At 49.2% G+C, this 21987-nt stretch overlaps 1 protein-coding gene across 1 annotated transcript in view; it reads right to left on the bottom strand.

The window, feature by feature from the left end:
* Positions 1 to 21987, bottom strand: part of rorb (RAR-related orphan receptor B) — an 83790-nt gene that overhangs the window by 8024 nt on the left and 53779 nt on the right. The gene's annotated exons all lie outside the window — the stretch shown is intronic.

Here is a 21987-nt window from a genome sequence, read left to right as displayed (position 1 = left end):
AAACTGTTACAGAACTCAGGAGGTTGCAGACAGAAGCCTAGTCTATTCTGTCTGTCGCCGTCTCTCAGTTATCCATCACAACCTTAAATGCAGTATGCATATATTTTTTTGTGTGGCCCCCCTCCCCCCTTTTCTCCCCAATTGTACCCAGCCAATTACCCCACTATTCCGAGCCGTCCCGGTCGCTGCTCCACCCCCTCTGCCGATCCGGGGAGGGCTGCAGACTACCACATGCCTCCTCCATACATGTGGAGTCGCCAGCCGCTCCTTTTCACCTGACAGTGAGGAGTTTCACCAGGGGGACGTAGTGGGTGGGAGGATTACACTACCCCCCCCCTGAACATGCACCCTAAACTCCCAGAGGAGGTGATAATGCAGCGACTAGGACAGATACCCACATCCGGCTTCCCACCCGCAGACACGGCCAATTGTGTCTGTAGGGATGCCCGACCAAGCCGGAGGTAACACCGGGATTCGAACCGGCAATTGTCATGTTGGTAGGCAACGGAATAGACCGGCATGCCACCCGGACGCCCTTGCAGTATGTATTCTGATCATAATCTAAGTACAGAATTTATCATTGTTTCTATGACTACAGTTAATAGTAATAATAGCACGTACCCCCCTACAGAAATGTGTCCCTGAACCTGCTCAAGTACACGTCAGCAGTGTGAACACTCGACGAAACAGGGGCTCAAACCCGAGACCTCAAGATTTACATGCAAACAAACGTCCTTGTTGTTACTTTCTATCGCTGGTGTATTTATGATAACAGCTAATTGCCAAATAGCCGGCACTCGCCAAATGCCGAAGTAGAAGGGTGATCGTTGCGCGCTTGAAGAAGTGAAGTCGCTGTGACTTTAAGAGGGGCGCCTACTTACCTGCCACTGGACGCCTGAAATCAACACCTGTCTTATCACAGGAAGCCCACGAATGGTGACCTAACGGAGGCCTGCCGGTCGACACGTTGCGAATGTGTGCCGTAGGCGGTGTATCCGGTACTTTGAATTCTGGTGTTGTTCAAGACGTGACCCAATTTTTATACCAATTCCTGGCCAACTGGCCCCAAACTGGGTCAGAGCGGTGCACCGGACTGGGACGAACTGGGTAAAGGACACATACACACGGCCGCGGAGCTGTCAATGGAGGCGGCTGGTAACAAACTATTTATAGTGTGTTAAACAGGTCACTTGCACTGCAGCACATAACAGTTTTCAACAGGCGAAATAAGAGCGCTAAACACGGGACGGGGCAGCAGCGTGATGCTAACGATTGTGTGTGTGTGTGTGTGTGTGAGCGCACACCATCTTCTCTCATTCAACGCACCTAATCCATTGTCTCTTCACTGTTGCCACTTGACTGAAACACCGTCAAAAATGCTTATCATTAAACAAGTGAGTTTTTACGGCTTAAGACGAGCTGAATGCATCTGGCCCACACCTGCTGTGGCGGTGTGAAAACACATACTTAATTGAATAGGATTTCTGTAAGCCACATTTTCAGTTTTTCTATCTCGGTAATTGTTTTTTGTTCCGTTGCTCTCCAGTGATTTAGGTGTATTTTCTTTTTTTTCTTTTTTTGCCGCATGTGTTTTTACCCCATGGGAGATTGTACCGTTCTCTCCGTCTCGTAATTACATTGGAGCAGCATGGCTGTGTGGGCATGTGCATTGTTTTGTGTTAGGCATTTCACAGTATTAGTGTTTCAGGGAGGGTTCGAGTACACGTTTCACACAGCGCTGCAAACACAGAGGGAGGGAGGAAGAAAAAAAAAAGAAAGTATGTAAGCGTGTGTCTGTATATTCCATGAAGTGTTTTGTGAGTGTGTGTGTGGGTGTGTTCATTGTCGAGTGTGTGTGTGCTCATTGCCAGCGGGGACTGTCAGGTAAGATATAGGGAGACGGTCATGACAGCATCGCTGTTGCCACGGTGACCACCCACTCACTGCACTCGTCTGGCTGTCACAGCGATGATTTGCTAAGCCGTCACACTGCTAAAGGAAGTGATGTCATCGCTCTGTGGAGACAGCTCTGTGTATCATCACTATTGGTATTGTCCTCGCCACCTCCTTCCCTTTATCAACTCAACAGAATGGCTTTACTTTGTGGCGCCATCACTAAAGGACTCCCACTTCCGCATCTAGTCAACAATGCACGCTTGCTGACTTGCTAAACTGTAGCCGTGGCTGCGTTTTGCATATTGTGACGATTAAACACACGTTCAAATCTGTGTGGCGTTTAGAGGAGGCCCAGTTCTTATTGTTCTGAATGCAAATTTATTTTGAAGTCCCTTAAGCTTTTGATTTCATGGTACCAGATTAGGGGAACAAACTTGGAGCTCAGGAAATGTGGAGAATGTGAGTTCCTAAAACAAGATGTGCAGGGAGCCACTCGGCTCCATCGATTACTGCGCGGCCGTCTACCAGCCTCTCCCCGTCAGACGTGTGGGCGGGGCTTCGCTCTGACGCAAGCTTGACGTAAGGTCAAGCTGCAAGACTGACACTTTCCTCAGCCATCCCAAGGTTATTATGTAAGAGCGGTACTGCAACGCTGGCGATTCCACAGCTAAGAGGAGGATCAGGACCGTACAATCTCTTGAGAGAGAGTGAGAGAGAAAAAGGGAGAGCGAGGGCGGAAAGCCTGCGAGAGAAGTGTACGAGAGAGAGTAAGCAAAGATAATGTGAGCAACCCAAACCCGTTTGTGTACACGCGTGTGTGCGAGCATGCACCACTGCACATGTGTTCGAGAGAAAGTGGGAGCAAACACATAAGAGAGCGTGAAAATGTGGATGTGTGAGAGAAGACAATTGTGGCATGAGTGGTGTATTGAGCTGGCGTGTGTGTTATAATTGGTTTTTAATGAAGTAAGGATCTCCTGTGTATTTGGTGGGCAGGCCTTTTCTCTAAATAGAAGCCTAATTATCTACTTTACACTGAAGAGAGGGAGAAAAAAAGCAGCAGCCCAGCAACAATGGCTTAGCAAGCTCGGTCTAAGCTACACAAGTAGCCAAGCAGCTGACAACTTAGGCCTTGTAAGGCCGGCTAACACACCGCCTTGGGTGTGTATGCATGCATGCACGCTCAAACACACTCGCTCACACACAGTAATGCTGCCCTTTAACCTGCGGAGGCTCTCTCGCTACCCGTTATTGTAATGCTGTGCTAAGACCAGTAGGTGTTACTATACAACTCTTCTGTGTGTGTGTGTGGGGGGGGGGGAGACAAAGAGTGTGTGTGTGTGTGTGTGTGTGTGGGGCTTGTGGCATAAGGGACAGACTGGACATGCATGTTTCATTCATTTGGCCTGGAGGGGTTTACAAACAGAAACACACCCAGAGCAACACATACTGTCACACTATGTTATTCAGTGACAATCATTACATATGCCACAAGTTAGCTGAACAGCTAGCGGTATGTGGAACAATGTTTAACTTTTCCTTTTTTTTCCGATTCCACCATTGTTTTGTTACTTTCAGCCATAATGTTTTGCCACTGCGGGCACCTAAAAAAAAGAGAGAAGCAAAATGGGGCATCCGGGTGGCGTGGCGGTCTATTCCGTTGCCTACCGGCACGGGGATCGCCGGTTCGAAGCCCCAACGTTACCTCCCACTTGGTCGGGCGTCCCTACAGATACAATTGGACGTGTCTGCGGGTGGGAAGCCGGATGTGGGTGTGTGTCCCGGTCGCTGCACTAGCGCCTCCTCTGGTCGGTCGGGGGTTGCCTGTTCGAGAGAGGGGGGGGGTAGCGTGATCCTCCCACGCGCTACATCCCCCTGGTGAAACTCCTCACTGTCAGGTGAAAAGAAGCGACTGGCGACGCCACATGTATCGGAGGAGACACGTGGTAGTCTGCAGCCCTCCCCGGATTGGCAGAGGCGGCGGAACAGCGACCGGGACGGCTCGGAAGAGTGGGGTAATTGGCCGAGTACACTTGGCGAGAAAAAGGGGGGGGGGAGAAATGCAAAATCGTGGCGTTTGGGGTCGGCCTGGTTTGATGGATGAAGGCTGATGTTTGCTCAGTGGTTAACTCTAATGTGTCCACATAGGGAACTCAAGGAAAACAGCACATCACGCCCCCCCTCCCCCCAAGCTACGCACTTAGCATTAGACGTCAACACACTGTGAACGCATGCTATCATTGATCACCATCCATTTCAGTTCAGTTTGTTCTTTTGACTATTTCCATTTCTCCCTGCGTCTTCCATCCATCTCCCTGTAAGCTGCTGTGTGACGGGGGGGGGGGGATCATTTAAATTTCTGCATTTCATAATCTATTTCCATCTCTGAGAGCAGCTCTAACTTCCCTGTCTCCTCGCACCGAGAGAGGAGGAAGAAGAAGCTATTTCTCCGACGATGATGAAAAACACAGAGGAAACTTTCGGCGCCGCGATAGCTGAGCGGATTAACGCGCACTGCTGGGAATGGCGTACACACCAGCGCTGCTCGGGTTATCTCCCATGTGTTCCCTGTCATGTTTTCGCATTATGCTGCCCCATTAAAATCAATGAAACACTGCCAGTGTATACGGGTTCAAACGAAGTCACGCTATGTGTTGTCACACTTCCCTCTGCTCCCCCCCCCGTCTGAAACATCTAATGAAAATACGGATGGTGGACTATCTGCTCTCTTAGAAAACAGAAGATTTCAGTCACTTTAATCTGCCCCTCCGTTCTGCACAGCTTCACTCTGGGACTTGGGCGCCATTGCGTCCATGCAGACGTACTGCAGCGAATTCGGGGGGCAACTACAGGAACTGCCGCGGCCGGGACGCGAACCCGTGTCGCCCGCACCGCGGGAGACATCGCTAACCGCTCGACTAAAGGGTCTGACTCGTTAATGAAGGACCAGCGTGTCTACTTATCCATGCACGTTACAGTACCAACTGAGGCTAACGCTGCCCCCTGTACATTGTGACTTACTGCCTGTTGGTTGTTTGTCTCAATCTATCGGGGTAAAATTTGGGGCACTTTTGTCTGTTTTTTTTTGTGTGTGTGTGGCTTTAATAATGAACCCTAATCCTAAACATGCAATCAGTGATGTGATTTGGCGGCGCCACCTCTGCCCAACAATTCAATTCCTTCGACGCGATTGGAGCAACACTTATAACCGACAGCGACAGCGGATTATCGCGATAATCCCCGAGTCAAGCATCCGCAGACCTGCACGATCCCGCCGCACCAAGAGATCGCCGTACTGACAGGCCCCGCCTAAACAATATAGAGTTAAAACACTGACACCCAAACCCGAGCCGTCTTCGGCCTCACGATGTTCTTGTTACGTCAAGGGAGCTTTTGCGCCTTTTCCAGTCGTCAGCAGATCGTCTTTGTGCGGTCTGAACCCGGAAGTAATAATCATAATGCCACGAGGCAGTCTCAGCTCCCATCCCCCATCCTAGCCTATGCTGCTACGCGTCCCTGTCCACTTTCTCAGTGTACTGTAGTCGCGCTGTTGCTAAAGGAGCATGGATGCTACTACTCCCCCCCCCTGCACCCCCCATCATCCCCCACCTTTACAGACACACACACACACACACACTACCACTTTAATCATCACATCGTCACTAATACGCGATGCACACACACAGTCATTCTCACCCTCCCCCACTGACACACACTTTCCACACTTTATGTCAGAGGGCATGAGCGCGTCCAGCTTGCCGTGTGGCCCCAAAGCACCATGGGTAATTGCTCACATAGCAGGTCTGGGATCAGCTGCGATTTGCTCTTGGAATATTGTGCCACGACATGATTGGATGATACAGAGAGGGAACAGAAGGGGGCCACTGGCTGTAGTCCAACGCATCAATACACACACACACACACACACATACACACACACACACACATACACACACAGAAAGACACATGTTCAGACAGACAGAGACACACATTCAGACATGCCTGAATGCATAAATTAACACAATCTGATAGAATTTAGAAAAACCAGACTCCACAGTACAAATGTTCTGCAGCGCAACCATTAACCCCCCCGCCCCCCCCAAAACAACACCCAACACACACACACACACAAGCGCGCACGCACACAACACATACACTGTCTTCCACACAGTCCAGCTTGTGTCCTCAGATGCTTAGGAGAAGGAGGAGGCGTGGGAAAAAAATCCAAAGGGTAGATCCAACTTCTGCTCCCCTCTCCCCAAACACACACACACACACACACACACACACACACACACACACACACACACACACACACACACACACACACACACACACACACCGTATGCCCATCTGCCTTAACAGATCTGTATCTCATGGTCACTGTACACACATGCACACACTCACACGCATTCACACACATATGCGCGCTCAGACGTCATCCCCCTGGGTGACCTGTGGAACCCCTGTGACCTCTGACCTTTCCTTAAGGACCGAGAGTGTGCATCAGAGTGGAAGGTACAAGTCCAAGTGTGAGAGGGCCTGTATCTGGTCACTACCCCCCCCCCCACCACTTAAATCAGCCTTGGGAGAGGGAGTACAGTCAGAGGCTGTGCAGGGTGCACGCTCCCAGACAGAAGCGCAGACAGCGCCCCCCTCTGATCCCGCTATTTGATCTCTCTATTTTTCTATTCCTACCCCCACGTCCATACAGTCCGCTGTTGAGATACTAAATCAGCAATATTGTGTTTTATTTGTTAAATCGAGGGTACTGGAAGTGGAAAAGAAACAAGAACATGTCCACACACACAAACACACACACACACACTGACTCGGATGCCAGCGTCTAATTTCTGGTGTGAGAAAGAAATGTTTTGTTGTCTCCGGCCACGTTCTCGTTCTCCCTCAACCTCGCGCGCCTCCTCCTACGTTGCTGCTCTTGAGCCTAATTGCAGATGACACTCTATGTGCGCGTGCATGTGCATGTGCGTGCGTGTGTGTCTGTGTGTGTGTCTGTGTTGGAGGGGGAGGGGGACAAGAAAGGTGGCCATACCAGCGAGGCAGAGAGAGAGAGAGAGAGAGAGAGAGACAGTCAGAATAAGACTTGCTGTTAGTTCTCACACTGGGTGTAGAAAATAAGAAATCCTCCTCGGCCGCCCGGGTACGAACAAAGAAATATGAACACAAACGCCGTGGAACGCACATTAATGAGCGGACCCTGTTCATAAACCCCTAGCTGTGAGTAGTCACAGCAGATTTAGCGAGAAAGGGAGGGGGGGGATTGGCATTGTTGTGTGCACACGCGCCTGTTTATCTGTATTTTTAGACAAACCTATTAATATGTTCCTCCATAACTTCCTCTCTGAAAGCCCGGCGGTACCGCGGCGAGCATATATATATGTATATTATAAGAAGAGCTCTGTGCATGCGCTTGTGTGTGCAGCATTTGGAGAGCTCAGAACCAGACTGTGTGTAGTTACGTTTGCACGCACAAAGAATTTAACTTTGTGGGCTGCTCGCATGAATCACACAAATAACACAAATTATAAAGCGGAGTGTGCGACTCCGAGTGGGCGAGGGAACTGAGGAAATCCAGGGGATAAGCTGTCTCTTTTACACAGGGTGCAGAATAACACAAAAAAGAAAGAAATCTTCACAAGTACACAAACAGGAAGTTTTTCTGTATTAGGTGCGAGCCCACATTTGATGTCGAGCGTGAGATGAATGTGTGTGTGTGTGTGTGTGTGTGTGCGCTCGAGTTGGTGCGTTCGGCGTGTGTATCGAGCGTAACGTGTGTGTGTGTGTGTGTTTTTGAGTGTATGTGTGTGTGTCCTCTCCCAGGGATGGCCGCTAATAGCTTGCTCGGGCCACAATTTAACTCAGCCTAACAAGGCTCTCCCAAAGAGGCCCCAGGGGCATCGCTCTCACACAGGCAAATGATCACAAGCCGTCATCGCCACGGCTCGGCTCAGCCCGGTCCAGCCAGCTCTGCTCCGCTCTTCACCTGCTCGGTCTCTCACTCGTCTCTCCACATTACTTTACCCCCCACCCCTACTGCCTCCGCCACGTCCACCTGTCCTCACGCAGGGGCCTTGCGTCGACCCCTTACGTGGCTACGCGGCTCCCGGTGAAGAGTTGTGGGGTTGAGGGCGGTGGTTCGGGACTTGGGAGAGAGAGAGAGGGAGGGACAGGGCGCTGAGGGAGGCGAAGAGTGAGAGTAGAAAGAGAGAGAGAGAGAGAGAGAGAGAGAAGAGAGAGAGAGAGAGAGAGGAGAGAGAGAGAGAGAGAGAGAGAAGAGAGAGAGAGAGAGAGAGAGAGAGAGAGAGAGAGGGAGAAGTGGAAGAGAATAGAACGAATGAGAGACTCCTCTTCAATGAGCTTACTCGCACTAAAACAGGCTAATCTTTTCCATTAAGAAAACATGCCATGATCGGCTACGGCTAATTCATATTATAGGCTTACGCTTACTGCTGACTGCTATACACCTGCCAGCACCCAGCACCGTACAACAATACAGCGGCGTGTCTCGGGCCTCAGACAGCGCTACGCAATAACGTGTAAAATACTGCAATTATTCACGAGAACCCACAACGCCGCTCTCGCTCGCAAAGTTCTTCTAGTGGCTGTACATCTCGACCCGGCGCCAACGTAAAGGCCCGGCTAGTCACACCGTTCTTACGGAAGTGTGTTAGCGTGGACTTTAGCTACCCCTATTATGGGCCTGGCCTTTACATGGCGGAGGAAGGCTAATCTAAAGATAGGATAGTGTGGGTCTGTGCAATGGAATCAGGTCCATGTGTGTGCATGCGAGCACACATGGCGAGATAAACAGAATCTGGTATTGTCCTCACCAGCTACTCTCTGTCTCCCTCACCCTCATTCAAACTCCCCTTTCCCTCGCATACACAACACACACACACACACATGCACGCTCGCACACTCTTCACACATGCATGTGTGCGAACTCACACAGGCATGCACTCTCTCTCTCTCTCTCTCTCTCTCTCTCTCTGGTAGGACAAGTACACACACGCGCACACACATGCACACACACACACACGCAGAGCCATGCACATGCTCTCTCTCTCTCTTTGTCTTTGGTAGAACGCACACACACACACATGATGACTCTCCCTCTTTCTCTCTGCTAGGACAAGCACACACGCACACACGTGCACATGCACTCACACACATGCACTCACACACACACACACACACACACACACACACATACATTCTCCCTCTTTCCTTCTCTCTCTGGTAGGACAAGCACACCACGCACACACGCGCACATGCACTCACACACATGCACTCACACACACACACACACATATATTCTCCCTCTTTCCTTCTCTCTCTGGTAGGATAAGCACACATGCACACAACGTGCACATGCACTCACACACATGCACTCACACACACACACACACACACACATACATTCTCCCTCTTTCTCACTTCTCGTCTCTGGTAGGGCATACACACACACACACACACACACACACACACACACACACAACACACACACGCACACTCTCCCTCTCATTCTTTCTGGTAGGACAAGCGGCGCGCACACACACACACACACACACACACACACACACACACACACACACACACACCACACCACAACATACACTCTCCCTCTTTCTGTAGGACAAGCACACACAAGCACACATACAGATACACTCTCTCTCCCCCTCTTTCTCGCTCCGTCTCTGGTAGGACAAGCATATACAAGTACACACAAGCAAGCACACACACACACACACTACACACCAAAGAAATGCCTACAAGATCGATTGCGCTATATATAACACTTTTTAAGTCTTTCTCCCTCTCTCTTGCTCTCTTTGCTCTCCTCGCTCTCGCTCATTCGCCGGCTCACATTCTTATCCTCCCTCTTTCCCCTTCCCATTCACCTCCTGATTTCTGATAATCTCCTTCACACCCACGATGTCATTTCCTCAGAAATGAGCGCCACATCTCTCTCTCTCTCTCTATCTGGCTCTCGTTTAAAAGCGGTATGGAAAAGTCGAAGAAAGCGGGGGAGGCTTCTCTTCCGGGGGATTCTTCACAGGAATTAGGCTCCAACGGCAGCCACACATGAATAACAAGACACCTCCCTCTCCTGCTCCCAACAGCGGCCTTTACCTCCGCACTAGCGGCTAATGCTAATGTGTAAATAAATGGCTGGACTGTTTGCTTCCACTCGCATTAGACAACGACTGGCTGCTCTGAATGGGGATTCGTGTTGACACGGAGTCATGAGGTGGGCGAGAACAGGTCATCTGTAACTAGACCACTATGAACGCAGAAACCGAACCCTCCCCTGCCTCCCTCCCTCCAAACGCCGTCGGAAAACCAAACGTAATTCGGCATCGAGATTTCCCGTCGAAACGGTCGCAATTCAATGATACTGTAGCGAATTAGGGGGGGGGCAGTCCGGGACCCGCCACAGCCGGGACGCGAACCCGTATCTCTCACTCCGCAAGCGATAACGTTAACCAGGTCGGCTAAAGCGTCCGACCCGTTAGCCATGGGCCAACGTGTCTACTTATCCATGCACGTTACAATACGATCGTAGCGTGGCTGGTGCCGTCTCTCTTTTCGCACGTCACCCCCCCCCCTCGGTTTTTACGTCACTACAAAATGGAAGTGTAATGTCCACAAATACACGGGACGACTGTGTGAGCGAATAACCGGGGCTTTATTTGATCGCTCTCGTTCTGTCGTTCATACATCCACGCCGTCCGGCGCACATGCCCGCTCTCGTTCCTACTTCCGTACTCGGCCCACAACCCCTTGCTTCTCTTAAAGAGGTATTCTCTATTAAAGTCTGAACGTCGCAGGAAGAACATGTGAATATTGGATATCGGGGTACCTCCGCCGAGAAATCCTGCAGGCGCGGAGCTGTCAGAGGACCGCCTGACTTGCAGGCAGACTTGAGAGGTTCGGTCTGAAATCCCTCCGCACCCAGATGGAAGTGTAGATACAAAGCAAAGCGCCGGGGCCGTGTCGCCCACGCTTTGTGTGCATAAAGATTAAAAAGGGAGAATTGACTGTGCAGGGAAAGAAAAACCATTCCCTCTTCTCCCGGCGCGGCATTTCCCTAGACCCCCACCCCGCCAGACAGTCATGGAGGAATAAAACCAACATGGAGCGCACGCTGAGCGCACCGCTAAACAAACATGGGCTGAGATAGCTGCTGCGAGCGCGGCGCACCGGCTCAGTGGGACCACACACACGATAGTCATCCGCGCACCGGTCTCACGCTCATCATGGCGGGACGCTTCAGCGGTCCGATCCTAAAAAAAACCGTCAGTCAAGCAGACTATGTGGAGACAGATGATAGTACAATTAGCGGGCTCTCAAAAATGCGTTTGAGCATGTGTGCGTGTGCGCATGTGCGTACATGTGCATGTGTGTGTGTGTGAGTGTGTGTGTGTGTGTGTGTGTGTGTGTGTGTGTGTGTGTGTGTGTGTGTGTGTGTGTGTGTGTTGCAACACCACTGGCAGTACCTCACTCCGTCAGTAGGGCTGTGTGAGGGATTAAATGTGTGGCCTGCATGAGCTTGGAGTAATCTCTCGTCTCTTCTTATGTAACACTGGGCCATTAGTCAGCATAAACAACACAATAAACAACACAATAAACAACAACAAGCGCAACGACATGATATCACTGAGGAACGGAGCTGCAGCGTGACTGGATGCATTATGGCGCTGTTGGCACCGAGTCAGCCGAGAGCAAGCAACAACGGAACGAAAATAACAACAAAAAGCACCGAGTGGAAACTTTGCACAAACAGCGTAGCACAAACACGACGTCAGTGTGTTGCGCTGACGGTTCGGCCCCAGCTTCCTCGGACACCGTGTGTTGCATTTTGAGTTTTTTACTGCATGAGTTTGCACCATTTGTGCGATTATGCAACCTCTCCGTCTAGTAAATTGGAAAGCAGTGGAAACGACAGTAAGCAGGCTTCATAGCTCAGAAACCCCTGGCTTTATTGCAAATTCAATACAAAACAGTCATTTAATCATGACAGGGCGCAGATTAAACTCACTATATTCTCATAACTACCAAATATATATAAAAAACATTTGTGTTTAAAAAGCATGCTTTATGAAGCAAACGGTTCAAATGTGCTGACTTCTGAGAATGTAATTGCCTCCAAATTATGGGCCATAGATTTTATCCAAACGGGCTGCTTCCGCTGGGTTCGTCTGAACATCGATTCTCTGTTGCGGCGCTTTAGAATCGGACAAATCGATGCGAGCGCGAGCCTCCGGAGCAAAGCAGGATGGGACTAATTCTATTGGCAAGAGGCCTTCATGCGTGGCACCGCAGCTATGTGAGGGTGTGTTTTCATCCGAGCTGTACGTAACTCTGTGTGTGTGTGTGTGGGGGGGGGTGCATACGGCAAAACCTACAGTATGAACAATAATGTGTGTTTGTTTGTTTTTCTATCAGATTCCAGTCGATTTCTTCTTCTCCCCCCTCTCTTCGTTTGTCTTGCTCCCGTTTCCTGTCTACCACGTTCTGCTTATAGTCATCACCTTTCTAGTTTACCCCCCCCCCTCTCTCTCTCCCCCCTCCCTCACTGTGTCACCTTATCTGTTCCCGTGCTGAGGGAGCGTGGAAGATTGTGATTGACACACATCTCTTAACAGGGAGGATCAAATGGCACAGTGTCTCCCTCCTCCCTCTCTCTTCTCCCCCCCCCCCCCCGGTTGCTGAACTCTTTGACCTGTGTGATCTGGGGGCTACCATAGGGTGTAAAAGCTCCTCAGCTTTACCAGCCACACAAAGTGTACAGCCATTCAGACCCGCAGACTTACAGGGTCTTACTTAGGAATCACTCGGCCGGGGTTTGTCCGGTTGTGTTGCTTGAGTGCAAGTGTGTGCGTGTGAGCGTGCATGTGTGTGTGTGTGTGTGTGTGTGTGTGGTGGATGCAGGGATCACCTTCGTAGGCACAATTGTACTGAGGCCATATTCAAGTTGAAGCCAGACTAGATGTACTGTGCGTCCCGGTGATGGTGACCGGCTGTGATCTGGTGTTTTTGAGTTTCAGAGTTCTGCTCGGTTCCCAAAGCGGGACGTCTGCACTGCCCGGCCATTTGATATTTTGAATGGAAAAAAAAGAAGAAGAAGGTCGGTAAGATCTCTTTGGATTATAAACCCCCGCTTTTCTACCCAGTCATGGAAAAGTTTTTGTCACTTTTGCTTTTTTGTTGCTTCTTTTCTGTGAAGGGAAAAATCAATTTTTTTTGGCGATGACAAATAAATCTGCTGCCGTAATGAAATCTAATGGTGCCGTTGTTAGACGTGCCTTTATAGTCATACACTCTCCCCCTCAGGAGCCACATAAAGACGTGAACTGCACTTTGTTTTGCCACTGTGATGTTCAGCCTCACATTGAATACTGTTGAATGCATGGCCACAGCTGCTCGGTGAAATACACAGCCAACGAGCTCGCTGCACAAATTCTACAGACGATCAGGTTTTATGAGGATATAATAACCTTATTTATTGTTTGATAAAGGGAAAAAAAGATGCAGAAAAGGGCCTGAGGATATCTTGTCTGTGTGTCCCTGTTGGGCGCTGCGGTGACATCCTCTTTGCTCTGGGTTTCGGGAGTTGTATCTATTGTTAAATGATAATTACCAAGGCACATGAGGGGCCTCTATTTTTTATAAACCTCGTGGTTGCGAGCACATTTCTCTGTAAGGGCAGCCTGGACTCTACATAAACACACGTGCGTGAACACATACACACACACACACACACATACTGACACACACATGCACACACACACAGGCTGGGAGTGGGGGCTGCATGGCCCACACTGATTTAATTCTATCTGACAAAACCCTGTGGGGCGTGCAGAGGGAGAGAGAGAGGGAGAGAGAGAGTGAGAGATGCAGGGAGATGGAGGGAGAGAGACAAAAAAGAGAGAACGAGAGAGAGAGGGAGAGAGAGAGAGACGCTTCAGGGGCCTCTTCTTCCTACCACGGCTATAAAGTGAAAGCCAGAGCTTTCGGTATCCCCCCCAAAGTCCCCCACGCACGAGAGTGGTCGCAAGGTCCATTAAATGGAGGAAACAAAATGCAAGGTGCATGAGGGATGAGTTTGCCACAGGAAAAGGGAAGGAAAAACAAGAGCAAGACAGATAGAAACAAACAGAGAGCGAGAGAGAGAGAATGTAGGCCTCCTCATGTTTCTACTGATGGTGTTTGAAGGCCTAAAGTTAAGGTAAAAGGCTCAAGACATAATGTTCAAACGCAGCATGCGTATTTTTACAAACAAAAAAAACAAATAAAAATATTTCGTGTGGAAAAAAATGCTGGCTATACCCAACAAGGGGCACTTGTGTAGACAAACGAGGGATTTAAATGAGGTGTTTTTGTTTCTGTCTGCTCTCCAGATTGTATCCTACATGACAATAAAAATCATCTCTATAATAATCACAATTTCAGCTTCTAACGCTGTTATATCAATTTGTTATCATTTCCAGAATCTGCAGATGGTTATAGTGCAAACTGAGAAAAAATAAATAAAATAAAAAAAGACGTTTTTGTTCCAAGCACATCATACGATTTACCAACACACATGCATTTTAGCTCAATCCAGAGCCATTCTCTGCTCTTCTGAATTTCTCTATACATTTTCATAAAGTATTTTTCTCTCTAACGTGAAATAGCGATGGAAACGGTTTATACTATCCCAAAAATATGAAATTTGATGGCTAGCACACGCATTCAAATTAAAACATTATCTTTGCATCGGTAGACCTGCACAACTCCTGCTTTTCCTGGAAACAAAGCAGAAATAACAAGAAAGTAATAACTAATATGTAAAACCATCCCCTCTCGCTCTACAGGCTGACAACAGGCTCGAGGCAGGGAAGCAAATGAACGCGGGCCGGATGGAAAAAAACGTAACGCTGGTTTAAAAAAAAAAGGTTTTGGTGAGAGGTGCAAGAGGGAGAGAGTGGAAACACTCGGGTTAACCTGTCATGGCATGGGTGGGCGTGTGCGCGTGCGCGTGCCGGGACGACCCTGATGTTGGGCTTTCAGCATCCACGGCGGAATACGGCGCGTTAGTAACGGAAATGGGTTAGTGGAACGCGCCTGAGTCTCGACGTCAAGGAAGTTACCTGGCCGTCACGACCGGCTGCGCCTTCACTTCGGCCGAGGGCTCGAACCCGCGTCTTCAGAGCAGACATCGCCCGCAGAGACGGACTTGCCCCGTCACCTCTTCACACGCCGAGTCGAGCGCGTAGCCTGCTCTACGCACACGTGTTAAAGCGATGCGCAAGCGCACACGCACGCACGCACAGGTGAAGCCTCCTCGGGACGAAGAGTGCGGCTGCCAAGAAATGCGACCCGACTGCTACTGTATAGGAACACATGGGGGGTTAAATAAGCGACCGGAAGCGGCTCTGAACTTGGAGGATAAGTTTGTTTTCTATTTAAAAGAAGCGGGCAATAAAGGCGAGTGAGAAGTGTCATTAATTAAAGAGGAAGCCGGGGGAAAGTGCGGCGGAGTGCCACTTGACGCGTCGAGATGTGGGTCAGTTCCAGATGAGTCGTAATTAGAAGTGGGGTGATGGTGGTGATGATGATGATGTTGCTGATGATCTTACCTCTCATGGTGTTGTTGGCGGTGCTGGAGCTGGCGTGGAGGCTCGCTTCCAAATGCAGCAGTCATGAAGAAACAAACATCAACACTTACAGAAAATAGGTGGCAAGATCCTCGGGTTCAAAAAAGAGAGAGTAAAAAAAGAAAACTACAATAATAACAGCGGCGACAATTATGCGCGTGTTCTGCGTCGACGTCCACTTTTCTGCCCTGTGAAGAGGCGTTTCTGCGCGAGAAGCATTCCAGACCGGGGCAGCAAATGCGAGGGGGTCAGACGGAAGGGAGGCGGGCTGGGGCAGAGACGCTGCTGTGAGCCGTGGGTCAGACGGTGTGGTCGTGCGCGTAGCGAGCGTGCGGGTTTTCTCAGGACATCTATGGGAGGGTTTGACTGCGCTCGGCGGGCGGAGGAGAGGCGGATTGGACTGGAGCACTTTGTGCTCCTCCCACTCACCCCCCCCTCCACCCCGCGCTCTCTCTCTCTCTCTCTCTCTCTCTCTCTCTCTCTCTCTCTCTCTCTCCTGAAGGCTATTGCAAAGAGCCTGCCCAGAGAAGTCAGTGTGAGGTCTGAGCACACACATGCACATCAGTCCATTCACAACCTTAACAGTAAATAAAGTCTCTGTGCGTACTGCAGAATTTGGCTTCATCCATGAAAACAGCAGCTTAATTATTCGAGACAGCTGAAGTTACTGTTCGGCAAGAGAGTGCCGTGCATGCAAGCATGTGTGAGTTGTGACGTTCAAAACATGGAGGGCGAAGGGCACTGCAGCGGTCGGTGGTGGTGCATGACAACAATGGTAAAATATGACCAAAAACAGGTTTTAATGATGCCGGTGGGCTGTTATTTCGACGACCCTGCGGCGCGTACTACGTAGCTCGGCGAATGAAGTAAAACAGCAAACACTGTATTTTAACACGAAGCCTTTCAGATTCATCCGGTGATGGGTATATACAATACAGATCTTATGTCACAGAAAGGAGAAGGGCTCAAATGACATGTCTCAGGTGTCTCTTAGATGGCTTTCAGGGTGGAGTCCATCCCTACTTCCTCTGAGAAATACTGAAATACTGAAACATGAAAGGCCGAGCCCATATATCACCCATCTTCAGGAAATCAGGGCTATCGGGGAGGATTCTGGGAGTCTGTAACTCCAAACGTCCGTCAGCTGTGTTGACGTTGACCCTACGGATGATGATATAATCTCCTTTTTAACGTCTGATGGGGTTCTGTGGTGTACAACCCTAAGCTTAAGTTTGATTGCTTATCAAATTGATTCTAAAAAAAAGACTATAAATTAGAAATTGCCAGACATTCTTTTTGCTTATTTTGTGAAAAGTTCACACTTTTTAAGATTCAATACAGGGTTTCTATCATGCATGAACAAGTTACCATCGATATCCGTTGCCATTTCGCACAAAATAAAAATGGGGGCATGAAGGTTATGGACGTTGAAAGTTAAAAGTTACAGAATCCCTTTACGTTCCCCCACTTATAGTATCTCTTGTTATTTTTGTACCATGAATGGCGTAAATACCCATCAGAACCAAGCAAAACCTAGTTCAAAATAGCGTCACATGAAAGTATGACGCCTTTTATGTGCAAGATGGCCCTGTAATTGGATAGTCTTCATGTTTCACTTTTTATAATTAGGTTCATCCTCTGGTACTTGCATCAACATGTATTTGCAAATTCTGACAAAGGTTTAATGTGAGGAGGGGGAGGTCTCCCAGTTCAGCCCCCAGATCTCCTTCATAGTATAGTTATTTTCATTTGTTTTTGGCTTACTATCCTGAATTAGAGACCAACACCACTACCAAGAACTTATCCTGCTGATCCACTAAAAGAACCCAAATCACCTTTGACCCCGGTGACTGCCGATGCCGCATTCATTTATCACTTGATTTAAATATAAAAATGGGATTATGTCATGCATGCTCAGATACGTGAATCTGTCCTTTCAGATATGGAAGAGCCCTTCTTGTCGTGCACCGCTAAAATTACATCCACGCAGCGACGGCTGTCGTCACAGAGTAGTTTTCCTTTAAGGGACAACAGTGGTGGAGCCTCCGTCAGCCACTGCAAGGTATTAGAAATGCAGGTGTGGGCGAGAGGCATTTTCACCCACCGATCTCTTAGCCTCTCTAGCTGTGGCCAAGAGAGAGAGAGAGCAAGAGAGCGAGGGAGAGAGAAGAGAGGGGGAAAGAGAAAGGGGGAAACAGGGAGAGAAACAGAGAGCGAGAGAAACTGCCCCAAGCACATCTCTACTGACCTACATTTCATCCGTCGCTTTTTTCATCTCTCATTCCTCCTTTACCAACGGCTCCATAATTGTGATGTAATGACCAAAGCAAGCATGACAAAAGCCCAGACTGGTCAGGGAGAGACGCTCCCGATGACAGGCAGACAGAGAGGAAAGAGAGCAAGAAAAGAGGAGACATTAAAAGACAGGCATAATGGGAAAAAGATAAGGCAGGGGGGGGGCTGTCTAACTTCAAAATACAATGAGGGTTTCATCCTTTTTTTCTTTGCCGAGGCAATAAAACGTGACCTCACGTGATCCATGTGCCCAGTGGTCTTAAAGGCCTCCAGTCCATTGAGCCAGTCCGTCTGCGGGCCGGAGACTCCATTAACATGGATTACTCCTCATTGTCAAATATTCACAGCTCTCTCACACTGGGGAAAAAAAACAAAACATCAAGACAGGGCTCTAATTATTTTACATATGACCAAATATGCAGATTGAGCAAGGGAAAGTGAAAACAGAGACGGTTGTTTGGGATGAGTTATACTGGAGTGTAGGCCACTCTGTCCATATGGTGTGTGTGAGAGAGAGAGAGAGAGAGAGAGAGAGAGAGAGAGAGAGAGAGAGAGAGAGAGAGAGAGAGAGAGAGAGAGAGAGAGAGAGAGAGAGAGATGTAGAGGAACAGATCAGGCCTTGCCCAAGGGCTCAACTTGGAGAGGAGGAAAGCAGCACTCTGGACAGAGATGGTATCTCGGGTGCTTTGGTTTTAATACTGTAATGTCTGTATGGGTTTGCTGTATACCTGTCTGTCTGTCTGTCTGTCTGTCTGTCTGTCTGTCTGTCTGTCGGCCTTTCTAACTATCTGACTGCATGCCTGTGTAGCTGTGTGACTGACAGTGCTCACTAGCTTAATGCCTTTTCTTTTGAACGTCATCTCCATTGTATACTAACTAATTAACTGCTTGCCTGGGTGCCTGACTGACTGCAAATCTTTAATTTTTCCATCTCACAAACTATCGAATTATTCCCGGACTGTCTATAAAAGTCTTTCCCTGCTTGCCTGCAATTCTCTCTGTCTTTATACTTCTTTCCTGATCCCCCTCATTCGTTTCCTTTTCTTCCTTCCTTCCTTCCTTACTAACTTCCTTCCTTCCATTTCCCACAGCAGTAGGCCCCTACTGCCCTCTCACATCTCTCTTAACATCCTAACTCTGTACAGGCGACTGAAGAAACTACAAGAAAACATTTGAGATTGGGTGTCCGGGTAGTGTAGCAGTCTATTCCGTTGCCTACCAACATGGGGGTCGCCGGTTTGAATCCCCGTGTTACATCCGGCTTGGTCAGGCGTCCCTACAGACACAAGTGGCCGTGTCTGCAGGAGGGAAGCCGGATGTGGGTATGTGTCCTGGTCGCCACACTAGCGCCTCCTCTGGTCAGTCGGTGTGCCTGTTCGGGGTGGGAGGGAGAACTGGGGGGAATAGCGTGATCCTCCCACGTGCTACATCCCCCTGGTGAAACGCCTCACTGCCAGGTGAAAAGAAGCAGCTGGCGACTCCACATGTATCGGAGGAGGCATGTGGTAGTCTGCAGCCCTCCCCGGATCGGCACAGCGGGTGAAGCAGTGAGCGGGATGGCTCGGAGGAGTGGGGTGATTGGCCAGATACAACTGGGGAGAAAAAGGGGTGGGGGGGGGATCCGTAAAAAAACATTCATGATTATTGCTAATTTATGCACGGATGCAAATGTGCAAAAAAAAGAAGAAAAAAGGCCGACACACACACGTACATTTTAAGTCCAACAATAAGAAGGGCTAATGGGAACAGGGCACCAATGGAGAGACATGACTGTCGTGAAAAAAAGCGAGAGAGAAGGAAGAAAGCAACAGAGAGGAGGAAAAGCACAAGGGGGGCCAGATGCAATAGCCTTATTTCTTTTTAAGGCTATTCATTCATATCAGTCAGCGCTGCCCTTGAATCGACCACTAGGAAGTTAACTTATATATATAATTAGATAAGTTTCCTCTTGAAAATAAGAAATTAGGCCACTGGTCTCAGAGGAATCTCCCTCTCCACCCTGACGACATGTTCCACGCTGCCTTTTATTTTCCCCCTGAAACAAGCAGGTGATTTTTCATAGTGGAACCCCCCCCCCCCGTGTGTGTGTATGTGTGTGTGTGTGTGTGTGTGTGTGTCACAGCATATGCCTGCCTGCATGTGTGTGTGTGCGCGCGTGCGTATACCAAAGTGTATCGGTACTTCAAAAGATCGAAATTTCTGTCGTCAGGAAATAAAGAGGTTGTTGGTTTTTCCATTACGTGCCAAATTGTTCTTCTTGTAATATGACATTGACACATTGACATGTCAAGTGAGAGCTGAGGGAAGGATGGAGAACGCAAGAGAGATGAGATAGGGAGAGAGCGAGGCGAGAGAAGGAGGAAGAGAGAGAGAGAGAGAATTGAAAATACACTTGAGAAATTTGCCGAGAGATACCACAAGTGACATAGGCAATTTCTGTAGAAAAATTACTTCATCATAATTTCAATCCCAGAAAGAATGGAAAGGAAAGCCCTGAAGGAGGAGGGCCAAGTCACCTTGAGAGGCATTAGAGGAAACACTTACCCACCACACACGCACCTTCGTACATGTACGCACATGCAAGCATACGTGTAGACATGCACAGACACACACTTGGACATGCACTCATCTCCACCTAAACATAATTCTAAGCCTGACTCTAAATTCAACGACTGACCCAAAAATCTATGTCTTTCCCATGCTGTGATGGTGGTTTTACCTGGCATGTAGTCTCAGGAATCAGGAATTAGGAACACTTTGTCGTTTCATTTAAACGAAATATCGTTTTCCCCAGCCCACAGCAGTGCAACACAAAGACAAAAACACATATCCAAAACCTACAAGAACTTCAAGAACATACTAACACATATATCTAAACTAAACTAGAAAAAAATCACTGTCCAGAGAACGAACGCCAGCCAGGATGACTGTCGGAACTGCAACTAGCTAACCTTAGTTAGCAATCGCTAATTATTAAGAAGTTACTGCAGCTCGCTAGCTAGCCAGTTAATACAGCTAGCTAGGTCTGATCCATCTTTTTATATCGTACGTTGCCGCGAAGTTCCGCGATGCGATCTTTTTAAACCGGCAATACATTAGCTACCTAAAACTGCGACAAGGGGGCCTTAGCCGGGAAAATATTTACCCCGAGAAGATATCGTGCCGTGACACCTGTCTGCATGGGCTAGCAGTTAGCTGAGCCTGCCCCGCTTCCACGTCCTGTCAGAACGCCCTCGATGCTTCGTCCTCGGGCGCTGCTCCAGGCAGGGGCCGTGGTCCTTGGGCCCACCTGATGCAGCAAAACAGACTCCCCCAGCCGATCCAACGCCAGCTCTCCCAGCCAGACACCCTCGACACAACTCTCCGCACTCCACATGACGACACCGAAAACAGCGCAGTCGACGCCAGGCGAGGCCGCCGCCATACCGCCCTCGGCGTTATCGGAACTGCCGGTCTGCATGGGCTAGCCGTTAGCTTAGCCTGCTCCGCCTCCGCCTCCTGTCGGACCGCCCTGTTACGTATAGATCGGGGTGATCTCCGCGAGGTGGAATGGAAGAACACCGGACAAAAATCTTCATACCTCCGCTGTAGTTTTATTGAGGAGAGACATTGTTGTGATGCAGGTCATGGTTCCAGCACCGAATAGTGGATTATCACAAAAATTGGTGACGATCGGTTCACACGAGCGTCTACCCAACACCGCAATAAAACCGAAACTCCGCCGCAACGGAAGTATTACGTCACCAAAATGGACGCCTAGGCAGCGATCGTTACAGCAACCTCCTCGGTCGCAGCTCCAGGCAGAGCCGAGATGGTCCGCGGGCCCAAAAGACGCAGGAGACCAAGTTCTCCCAGCCGATCCAGCGCCAGCTCTCCCAGCCATCAAACGAAGACAAAACTTAAAACGCAGACGTGAACAAAGAGGCCGCATGGACGGTACCAGGTGAGGCCGCTGCAAACGTGAATTCATGCCATCATCTTCTAATCTAAAATTGACACCATTCTTGCCCTAAATCAACACACACACACACACACGTCTAATTTCTACAGTGGTCTTGCACAAATTAAGCTGTTTTATCATACCCTACGTGCTCCTGCAGGTTTAACGTTTCACCGTTGTAGCTTTTTGGTA

Source organism: Lampris incognitus, chromosome 1 (assembly GCF_029633865.1).
Source record: "Lampris incognitus isolate fLamInc1 chromosome 1, fLamInc1.hap2, whole genome shotgun sequence".
Lineage (NCBI taxonomy): Eukaryota > Metazoa > Chordata > Actinopteri > Lampriformes > Lampridae > Lampris > Lampris incognitus.
Note: the sequence above shows the minus strand (reverse complement) of the source record. Positions and strands in the feature narration are given on the sequence as shown.